The following is a 12,043-nucleotide window of genomic DNA, read 5'->3' as shown; positions in this document are numbered from 1 at the left end:
GAGCTGTTCCCGGTGACATTAACTCACCAACACGTTCATTCGGACGGATGCCGTACCTCATGCACCAAACCAGTACATCCCTCATAACTCTCTCCTCCAATTTCTCCATTAACTCTTTTACTGTCTCTGCGTCACTCATCTCCAAATCCGCCCTCACCGGCTTCTTACGGTAAGCAGGAGGAGTTGGCTCACGTCTCCCGACTGAAAAGGAGCAATAGGTCAGGAACGTGACAATACCTTCACAGATCTTCAATGTAAACGGTTTAAACACTGTTTCCCATGCTTGTTAAATTAACCATAAACAATTAATGAACATGCACCTGTGGAACGGTCGTTAAGACACTAACAGCTTACTGACGGTAGGCAATTAAGGTTAAGGAAAACTTAAGACACTGAAGAGGCCTTTCTACTGACTCTGAAAAAAAACTAAAGAAAGATGCCCAGGGTTCTTGCTCATCTGTGTGAACGTGCCTTAGCTGTGCCTCAGCTGCGTGCCTCAGCTGCGTGAAAGTGCCTTGCATGCTGCAAGGAGGCATGAGGACTGCAGATGTGGCCAGGGCAATAAATTGCATGTCCATACTGTGAGACGGGACGGACAGCTGATCGTCCTCGCAGTGGCAGACCACGTGTAACAACACCTGCACAGGATCGGTACATCCGAACATCACACCTGCGGGACAGTTAGAGGATGGCAACAACAACTTCCCGAGTTACACCAGGAACGCACAATCCCTCCATCGGTGCTCAGACTGTCCGCAATAGGCCGAGAGAGGCTGGACTGAGGGCTTGTAGGCCTGTAGTAAGGCAGGTCCTCACCAGACATCACCGGCAACAACGTTGTCTATGGGCACAAACCCTCAGTCGCTGGACCAGACAGGACTGGCAAAAAGTGCTCTTCACTGACGAGTCACGGTCTCACCAGGGTACCCTTCCTGCAGGCTCATCCTGACATGACCCTCCAGCATGACAATGCCACCAGCCATACTGCTCGTTCTCTGCGTGATTTCCTGCAAGACAGGAATGTCAGTGTTGTGCCATGGCCAGTGAAGAGCCCGGATCTCAATCCCATTGAGCACATCTGGGACCTGTTGGATCGGAGGGTGAGGGCTAGGGCCATTCCCCCCCAGAAATGTCCAGGAACCTGTAGGTGCCTTGGTGGAAGAGTGGGGTAACATCTCACAGCAAGAACTGGCAAATCTGGTGCAGTCCATGATGAGATGCACTGCAGTACTTAATGCAGCTGTTGGCCACACCAGATACTGACTGTTACTTTTGATTTTGACCCCCCCTTTGTTCAAAGACACAATATTCCATTTGTTAGTCACATGTCTGTGGAACTTGTTCAGTTTATGTCTCAGCTGTTGAATCTTATGTTCATACAAATATTCACACATGTTAAGTTTGCTGAAAATAAACGCAGTTGACAGTGAGAGGACGTTTCTTTTTTTGCTGAGTTTATTACCACAAATATTTCATATACAGGTCACACCTTAAACCAATAACAAAAGTGTAAAACGTACATTAAATTATGTACTGTTCAAAAGGAAATATAAACAATTTCTGATCATGTTACAAATATAAAAACACTGTTTTAAAATTACTTTCTCTAACTGGAGCATGTGAAAAGCAACAGCACCAGTTTCCTTAAAAGGAAGCTTACAGAGAACAAAAAAGCTACCTTCCTTCATTTGGCCCAGGTTTTATTGAAGAAAGCTGAACATTGTAGCAAATTGTCCTTTTGTCAAGGTAAAATAATTTAATCAAAATAGATGGAACTGCTTTGATGAGGAATTAAGAGCTTTTTAAAAACGATGTTTGTGTGAGGGGTAAAAAACAGACGATGCATTGTGGGTCAGAGAGAAGTTACTTTGGATGCTGAAAAGCACATTTGAATAACAAGTGGTGAGGATCACTGGTCAGAATATTCCTGTTTTGTAGACACTGGAAAACTTTGTATATGACAATGACGTATGAAGAATATCAAACCATCCAATCCCAGTCCAAGCTTGGCATTTCAGGTCATGAAAATAACATTCCTTTTCATTGACCACTTGAGGGGCCTGTTTTTGAGCTAACAGTTGTCAGCTCGACAGCCCTTTCACTGACTTACAAGTGATTGTCATTTTATTCAGTAACACCTAGAGTTTTATGAATCTTCATAATAAACTAGTAATGAAACAATACCAATAATACTATGGTCAACAACCACAAATGATTGAGTCAAAGTCAAACTCCATAAACATGGTAAACTCTGAGTAATCTCTAGATCAGTTTGTGCACACTAGTGCTTAACGCTTTTCCACTATCACCATCATCTCTGTGCATGGGAGATGCTTTGTGCCTTAAACATCACATCCATGGCACGGGCAACTCCTTGGGCTTGCCATGCGTATTGCAGTGCAAACACGTGGGCCGGGGCTTAACCTATGTATATTTTGGGTCAGACATCCGTGTTATCAAAGCCAAAACTTCAATTCCAGTAGAAAACATGCAGGGAATTAGCCTATTCAAAGAGCTTTAAACCTCTGGCAAAATGACAGTAAATGTGGCTCGGCCTAACCTGGCTATACCTACAGTGGAAAACAGGCAACTCTGGGCATTGATCTGGGTTCTAAGCCGAGGGATCCCACCTCACAGAATCTCTCAGCCATTTTAAACTAATGCAAGTGACCCGGACGCCAGCTTCATAGAGTTCTCTCTCTTGGGCCTGTCTGTGGCGTTGGAGAACGGGCTGTAGAATGCCTTGTCAACTGCGTCAGAAAGGCGGAAGTAAGATGCCTGTTACTTCATGTCAATCATAGAGATGTGGAGAAAATGTAGTCTTTGTGTCAATTTGCCACTCTCAAAGTCTAAAAAATGCCTAGTGCATTTTTTATGGTATGGTAGATGACTGCTCCTCTTACCTATCTTGTTGATGAGGGCTGGTTTGTGGGGAATGAGCTGCTCTATCTTGTTGTTCTTGTTGTTCTCCACGTTGCTCAGGCTCTCCCTGGGTCTTCTCACGGTGCTGGTCTTGGGCCGAAACTTGTTGGAGCGGGCCCCCTGGATCCACTCATGTTGCATGGCCTCGTCGGGCGTCATGCGCTTCTTAGGGTCCCACCTGACAGAGAGAAGAGATAAAATACACCTGACACAAATAGAGATAAAATTAATCACTAACCTTTGAACAACTTCTTTAGATGACAGTCTTATGACATCACGTTATACAATACATTTATGTTTTGTTCGAAAATGTGCATATTTATAGCTACAAATCGGGGTTTTACATTGCAGCCATGGTCACAAATGGCACCAAAACAGCCAGAATAATTACAGAGAGCAACGTGAAATACAGAAATACTCATCATAAAACTTTTATGAAAAATACATGTTGTACAGCAAATGAAAGATAAACATCTTGTGAATCCAGCCAACATGTCTGATTTTTTAAATGTTTTACAGCGAAAACACAACATATATTTATGTTAGCTCACCACAATAGCCCAAAACACAACGCCATTTTTTCACCCTAAAGATAGCTTTCACAAAACCCACAAATAGAGATAAAATGAATCACTAACCTTTGAACAACTTCATCAGATGACAGTCTTATGACATCATGTTATAAAATACATTTTTGTTTTGTTCGAAAATGTGCATATTTATAGCTACAAATCTGGGTTTTACATTGCAGCCATGGTCACAAATAGCACCAAAATGTCGGGAGAAATTTTAGACAGCCACGTAATCTAAAAGAAAAACTCATAAACTTTGCTGAAAAATACAAGTTGCATATATAATTAAAGATACACTGGTTCTTAATGCAACCGCTGTGTTAGATTTTAAAAAATGACTTTAGTACAAAGCACAGCATGCAATAATCTGAGACAGCGCTCAGCCATTCTCTGCCATGTTGGAGTCCAAAGAGTCCACAAAAATACGAAATAACATCATAAATATTCCCTTACCTTTGATGATCTTTCATCAGAATGCAGTGCCAGGAATCCTAGTTCCACAATAAATCGTTGTTTTGTTTTACAATGTCCATTTCTTCTGTCGAATTAGCAACTTTGGCAGGCATGGTGTAACTCACGTGTCCATGAAGATTTTACGCATGAACGAAAAATTCAAAAAGTCATAATAATAGTTGAATAAACTGGTCAAACTCAGTTGATAATCCATCTTTAGGATGTTTTTCAGAAATACATCCAATAACGTCCCAGACGGAGCATTTCTTCGTGTCTACTTAACGCATTGCAGAAAACGATATGAAAAACCCAAGTGCGTAGCCAGGTACTACCAATATGGCTGACCTCTCACTCCAACGAGTCCCATCCGGACCCAGAAAAGGCTAGAGACTTCATTCCACATTCTACTGCCTGTTGACATCTAGTGGAAGGCGTATGAAGTGCATACAGATCCATAAATACAAGGCAATTGAATAGGCAATGCCTTTCACAGAGACCCATTTCAGAATTTTCACTTCCTGTTTGGAAGTTTACCTGCCAAATGAGTTCTGTTTTACTCACAGATATAATTCAAGTGTTTTCTATCCAATAGTAATAATAATATGCATATCATATGATCTAGGACAGAGTACGAGGCCGTTTAAATTGGGCACGATTTTATCCAGAAGTGAAAATGGCGCCCCCTATTTCCAAGAGGTTAAAGTCCCCGGCCACTAGGAGCGCCGCTTCTGGATGAGCATTTTCTAGTTTACTTATGGCCTTATACTGCTCGTTGAGTGTGGCCTTAGTGCCAGCATCGGTTTGTGGTGGTAAATAGACGGTTATGAATAATGAGAACTCTCTTAGTAGATAGTGTGGTCTACAGCTTATCATAAGGTTCTCTACCTCAGGCGAGCAATTCCTTGAGACTTCTTTAGTATTAGACATCGCGCACCAGCATTTATTGACAAAAAGACACACACCGCTGCCCCTCGTCTTACCAGACGTAGGTTCTCTGTCCTGCCGATGCATGGAAAATCCCGCCAGCTCTATATTATCCGTTTTTACAGTTTTTAACGTTCTGTTGGTAGGATAGTCTTGATCGTATATCATCCATTTTGTTTTCCAATGATTGCACGTTGGCCAATAGAACAGATGGTAGTGGAGGTTTACTCACTCGCCTACAAATTCACAGAAGGCTGCCCGACCTCTGCCCCTTTTTTCTCATTTTCTTCACGCAAATTACTGGGATTTGGGCTCGTTTCCGAGAAAGCAGTGTAGCCTTCGAGTCAGACTTGTTACAGAAAAAAACTTAGTTCAGTTCGAGGCGAGTAATCACTGTTCTGATGTCCAAAAGTTATTTTCAGTCATAAGAGACGGTAGCAGCAACATTATGTACAAAATAAGTAAAGAAATACGTTTCAAACAACACAGAAAAACAAACAAAATAGTACAGTTGGTTAGGAGCTTCAGTCACTGTTTGCATGTGTGTTTAACAAAAAAATTAACAATGTTTGCTCTGCCTTGGAGAATTACCTTGAAGTAACTGATGGTAGATCAAAATGTAACAAATGTTGTTCAGCAAGCAACAGTATACAGGATTAAAGAACAATCTAAAATTATTATGGGCATATTTTATTTAATCCTTTATTAGTTTATTTAAACCCTTTAATTAACTGGGTACAAATTCCCTTTTACAATAATCACTGTGAAGTGTGAAATAACTTTCTGGGATCAACTCTACATGTAGCTTTAGGCTAGATTCTAATGTATTCTCAAATCCTCCCTCTAAATCTGCCCTACCATCTAGAACAGTGGCAGACTGCAGTCCAGGTACAGTACGTGGACAGAGCTACTGCCATTTCCCTTCCAGGTAAGTCACAGGTAAATGAAGGATATTGAGACTTACACAGCTTCTCAATGTGAGCCTCCATCTTCTCCAGCCTATTGAGCATGTCCTGGCCCCTGGACGAGTCATTCTGATGGGCCCTCTGCAGTCTCTCCCCATGAGAATGAACCTCCCACTTAATGGATGTGATGTAGAGTATTCCAGCAGCCATGGCCAGCAAAGGGGCCAGCCCTCGGACCCAGCCTAGCCTCATCATCCCTCTGAGTGTAAGCGCTCAGCCTGGGGATACAGACAGGATGACTTTCCTCTCTCACTCTCTCACTGAGATCCAGGCTCGTCTGAAAGGAGGGAGGGGTGATGTAAGACATTTCCAAGTGAACAAAGGAGAAGAGCAGTCGCAGATTGTCAATCAAAAATGTATTTTGTTTATTACAAGTTGCAACAGGGAGAAAACTCCAGCCCAGAAGCAGAGAACACATCTAACTGGCCTTCTCTGAGAACACCCTTATATCCTAATCAGCGTACAACTGTTCTGTAAACACCATCCCGACAGGCTTGTAGGAAGTTAAAACAGAAGGCAGTAACTTTGTCAGCAGCTACAGAATCACATTGTTTCACACAATATAATAATAATCAGTGTATCCTCTGTCCTTGTACCTCCAGTCTGGCGTCAACCTTATCAGCAGTTATGAGTTTAATCCATAACATACAGCCTCTAGTCTAGTGACCATCAACCCAAGTGTTACAAACAAAACACTGGAAATCACATGTATAACAGAAACTCCAAATATACTTACATTTTAGTTGAGCCCTCTAATTTAAATATGAACTTTTGTCATCTTAAATATTCCCATTACAGGTGAGGTGCACAATACCTTGCTGGCTGGCTGGCACTCAATGGGTGTGAGTTTCTCGTCACTCTCCTCCCCTAGACCAGTGGACTTCTCCTTGCTGTCAATCACTCACTGTCCCTGGTCCTGGAGTTTTGGTCAATATGATAATTGGCAAAATGATGTGTGAATGTGTAAAACACAGGGCTTTTCAGATGAAAAGTGCACTGAAGCAAATAGTCACTTATATTTGTCTTAAGCCCATGAATGTGTTCCTTGTAACTTTATAGCCTTTTGTCCTGAAAAATATATCAACAATGATAAACCTGGCAATAAGATACATCAAACATACATACTTGCGCAGACCAGGTGGGCATTGAAGCGGATGAAAGAGAAGGGAAACGGGGCCTGGAAGTTTGCGCCATCTCAAACTAGGTAAATGCCACGTTGTCTGTCAACACCTGTAATAATATAACTAATTCCCATTTGATTCAATAAAAAAAGCACTGTAGGGTATTTCAGTTTGGGGACAATAAAGTTCCTCTTAACACTGGTTGCACACACTGGTTGAATCGTAATTTGCCAACGTTTGTTTTCATCTAATTTCAACCAGCGTTGTAAACATTGAAATTGGGGTGAGACTTCAACCTAAATACATTGACTTAACCTGACTATCAGGTTGTTACATCAATCTAATTTCAACATAATCATCAGAACTATGTATACGTTCAAATTACGTAGAAAATTTAAGGCAGAATTTTTTTAAATGTTATTTATCATATTCCGTTATATTGGGTGGTTGAAATTATGTTGAATTTTATATTTGATTATACACATGTTATTTTACCTTGTTTCAATGTTGATAGTGAAATGCTATGTTTGAAGCAGCATCATTCTTTCAACATCATGCCATCAACCAAAATAAATAGGTATACTGTAGTAAAATAAATGTGAAGCCACATTGCAACTATTGCCTGAACAGTGACTCCTACTGGTATATGTGACCCGTTTCAAGAAGCTAGGCGTATGTCATACGTCACTACATCACGACTTCAAACAGGAGAATGTGGAGAATGGAGAATGTGGAGTGTTGAAATTGTGGTGGGAACCATGAACGGCTTTGAAGTGTCCGACGAGGGTGAAGGTGAAAGAGGTGGCTAGAGTCAGGGCTAATCAGAGCATCTCATATGCAGATGCAGTGAGAAGGGTTGAGGGATCCTGAAGAGTTCATGGTGGTGGATAGGGCTTCTCTGCAGGCGGCAGGGGTTGCCTCTCACCAGAAGGATCCAGAAATGTTACACGTCAAGAAAGTGGACTTTGTAGCATTTATAGCTATGGTGGTTAATTGTACTGCCAAAGTGGAGAGGAAGTCCAGGAAAATAGACATCATTGTGTATGCGGCAGAAAGGACTGAAGGACTTCTCGGCGGAGGAGTTGCATGGAGTATTGTCACGTGCCGTACCACCTCTCAGGCCCCAGAGCACAAGAAGGGAGATATATGGAGATTTGAAGGAAGGGAGAAGTGGGACTTTTATTTATGTAGTATTTTTAGTTGTGTGGATTAAGTTAGTTTCCCCCATCACTTATGGAATTTTTTTTTTTTTCAACCCTGTCCAGTTGGTGGCAGTAATGCAACTTTTGGTTGCCAACCGCTATTTAAAAACCACAGAAGAAGAAGTCCCACTCTTGCAGGAACAGGAAATGAAGGTGACTGGTCGACATGTCAGTCAGGAAATGGGTGGGGAATTTTCTACACTGACTTTTTACCTGGGCTTTGCTCTGTTAAGAATTGGACTAAGTATTTGACGTTATGTGGGTTTCTGCATTCATATTTCTAACTCTAAGCACTATGAAAGTCGGTTGTTAGAGGTACTTCCTTAAGTAATGTAATAAACACAACTTTTCAGTAAAGCACTCATTGCATCTACGAGTATTTCTTCGTTTCCGTCCACATTACTGAGTGAGTTTAAAGTTCATCTGAAGAGTCAAGATACAACAAAGAAACTGCCGACGAGGTTTAGACGGATTAATGCAGCCTTTTTCCCTGCATGACCACGAGTGAATAAAAATAAAAACGGAGAGACAGAAAGTAAAAGTTAGTTAGCTAACAAGGAGGGGATTCGATTAATGCCCCGGGCTCCAAACAAAAGTGACGTAGGTTAAGCACGTGGAGTAATGCACCATGCTGCATTGTTGATCACTATGACCTAGCGGCACAGATTACCGTTCGATTTGAGCAGGGAGCGCCTCCCGCACCGTCTTCACCCGGTCACATTGACGGGCCAAAGCCTGGTTCAACCTGGGGCAGCTTAATCGAACTCCGTCAAGTAGAAGAACATCACGGACAAAACTGTAAATAAAGAGTGAAAACAGGAGGAGAAAGTAAACTAGTAAAAGGAATTTACTATCAAACGTGAAAAACAAGAAGGAAAGGTGATACCTTTCAAGGACCTCAAACAAATATATTAACTTCCAGGCTTTTCATGATCTGCGTTAAAAACGTATGGTGTACCATGGGATGCGCCGGTAACATCCCACCTAATGCTTACATGGATAGACCCTTCATTAACTTCTAAACTGGTCTCTGCCACTTATGATTGCCTGCTGACTGTTAAATGCGCTACATTGGGTATCTCTCCAGCATGGAACTGCGAAATGCAGGGATTGGGGCACGACCTGAATTGGGATACCATTTGGGAAAATGTATTTGTTACCTCTAAAAACCCAGCACATCAGTTTATACATTATACGTTTATACATAGAAGTTATGCACCCCCATTTAGACGTTTTAAGATTGAGATGATTCCAACTACAATGTGTGATAGATGCCGTATGAATGCTATTGGAACACTAATGCACATGTTTCGGGAATGTCCTGTGGTCTCCCAGTTCTGGTCACATGTTTCAGATTTCCTTACAAAAATGATGGGTTTCCCTGTGAACAAAGTTACACCTTTATATTTGTTGAATCATGACTCTTCACTTGTATTGCAACTGGTTCAGAAAATAATAATTTATGCGGGGTTAACAGCAGCAAAGGTTATCCTTAGTGCTTAGATTACCCCTACAATCCTCTCGCCTAAAACATGGTTATCATATTTTCAAGATATTGTTTGTGTAGCGCGACCAGTGGCCGTGATAAACAAAGCTCAGGCAAATATATTTGAGGCATTGGATGTATTATGCAAAAACATATCAGATATCAACAACTCTTGAACAAGCAATGGACCTACATGGTAGGGGAGTGGGTGGACAACATTTTATTTTCTGAGAATAATGTAGAATATGTGTTATTGTAAACTCTACTTCCTTTCTGTCAATGTCATATTGTGCACTGAAATAATTTTCTCCTGACAGTATGTAAATAGTTGTATTGTATGTTAATCCGACCTTGTGTGTTGTATATTGTGAAAAGAAAAAAAAGTTGATCACAAAAAAAAGGACAGTGATAAAATGCCTCTAACTGGAGCACTTGGTTAGTTTGAGTAAACAGTGGATCAATAGAGTCCTTACCTGGGATGTTTTGGATTTTTTTGTGACAGTCAATGGCATTAAAGATGGAGCTGAAACTTTTAGCTCGCTAAGGAGCTTGGTCCAGATTGAGAAACCAGGTGACCAGTCATTTGTGGACATTGTGAAAACCTTGGAAGGACATTTTTGTCCCAACCCACTTGTAATCATAGAGAGATTCAGGTTTCACAAACGGAACCAAGAGGAGGGTGAATCCATTGTCCAATATGTTGCAGTACTAAGTTTAATGCAACATTGAATGACACTCGATCGGCTTGTGTGTGGCTTGTTGCGTGAATCAATACAGAAGTACCTACTCACTGAATCAATGGAGCTAGCTGCAAAATATGCACAACAGCTGGGGGCTGTATCAAGAGTGCACAGTGCAGCAGCAGTACAGGATAGAAAAAAGGGGGCACCATGGAAAGCAGGGTCATCACCCATCTGAATGCTGGGCAAAGGAGCTGACATGACGCCATTGTGAAAAGAAAGGACACATTTAGCGAGCTTGTAAAAGAAATAGAGAAAAACCAGCGAAGGACATCTATAAGGAAATATCTGGAAAAGGAAACACAGCCAGCTGCACCCCAAGAAGAACCACCTGCATGCTTTAAGCAGGACCAGTCAAGCAACAGGGACACGGAGACTGTAGAGGAGCTACCAATCAAGGTATTGTCAGTAAAAGGAGACTCTACAGCCAACGGTGTCACAACACCATTGTCAGGACAGCCAATAAAAAAGGCAGAGGTCCTGTGCTGGTGGAACTAAACTGACAAAAAGCCTGTACTCCCCATCTATGTGGTCAAAGCGCTGATGGGCCAGCCATGGTTTGAAAAGATTTGTCTGGACGAAGGTGAATGCAGTGTCAGTTGAAGAAACAGGGTTGTCAGCTGTGCTGACTCGACATGAAGCTGTTTTTAAGGATGAACTGGGAAGTATGAACTGGGAAGTATGAACAAGATTTCAGTGAAACTATAGCTCAAGCCAGTCTCTCAGCCAAAGTTCATGAAGGTCAGAAAAGTTCCAGAATTATGTCGTCAAACCGAAGGTGAATTCTGACATACAATGGATGGTCAATATTGGAATCCTAGGGAAGGTCCCACACAGTGAGTGGGCCACACCTGTAGTCCATGTGATCAAGCGTGATGGCTCTGTTCACCTGTGTGGAGATTTCAAGGTGACCATTAATTCTGTACTGATGGTGAAACAATACCCACTTCTGATTATCCAGGAACTATGCGTAGGGTTGGCTGGTGGAAATAAATTCAGCAAGATTGATCTCAACAATGCCTTCCTTAACTTCTCTAGGGTATGTGGGACGGTAACGTCCAACATCGTCAACAGCCAGTGGAGCTGCAGGGCGCCAAATTCAAAACAACAGAAATCCCATAATTTAAATTCCTCAAAGTATTTTACAACATTTTAAAGATACACTTGTTGTAAATTTCCAATTTCAAAAAGGTTTTATGATGAAAGCACACCAAACGATTATGTTAGGTATGAGCCAAGTCACAGAAAAAGACAGCCATTTTTCCAGCCAAAGAGAGCAGTAACAAAAAGCAGAAATAGAGATAAAATTAATCACTAGCCTTTGATGATCTTCATCAGATGACACTCATAGGACTTCATGTTACACAATACATGTATGTTTTGTTCAGTAAAGTTCATATTTATATCCAAAAATCTGAGTTTAGACGGGACGCTACTGTCTCACTTGGCAAAAAGCCTGAGAAAATGCAGAGCGCCAAATTAAAATGAATTACTATAAAATCCAACTTTCATTAAATCACACATGAAAAATACCAAATTAAAGCTACACTGGTTGTGAATCCAGCCAACATGTCAGAATACAAATAAGCTTTTCGGCGAAAGCATACGATGCTATTATCTGAGGATAGCCTCATTTGTAAACAAAGAGAGATACTCAT

Source organism: Salvelinus fontinalis, chromosome 11, assembly GCF_029448725.1.
Source record: "Salvelinus fontinalis isolate EN_2023a chromosome 11, ASM2944872v1, whole genome shotgun sequence".
In the NCBI taxonomy this organism is placed as follows: domain Eukaryota; kingdom Metazoa; phylum Chordata; class Actinopteri; order Salmoniformes; family Salmonidae; genus Salvelinus; species Salvelinus fontinalis.
Note: the sequence above shows the minus strand (reverse complement) of the source record.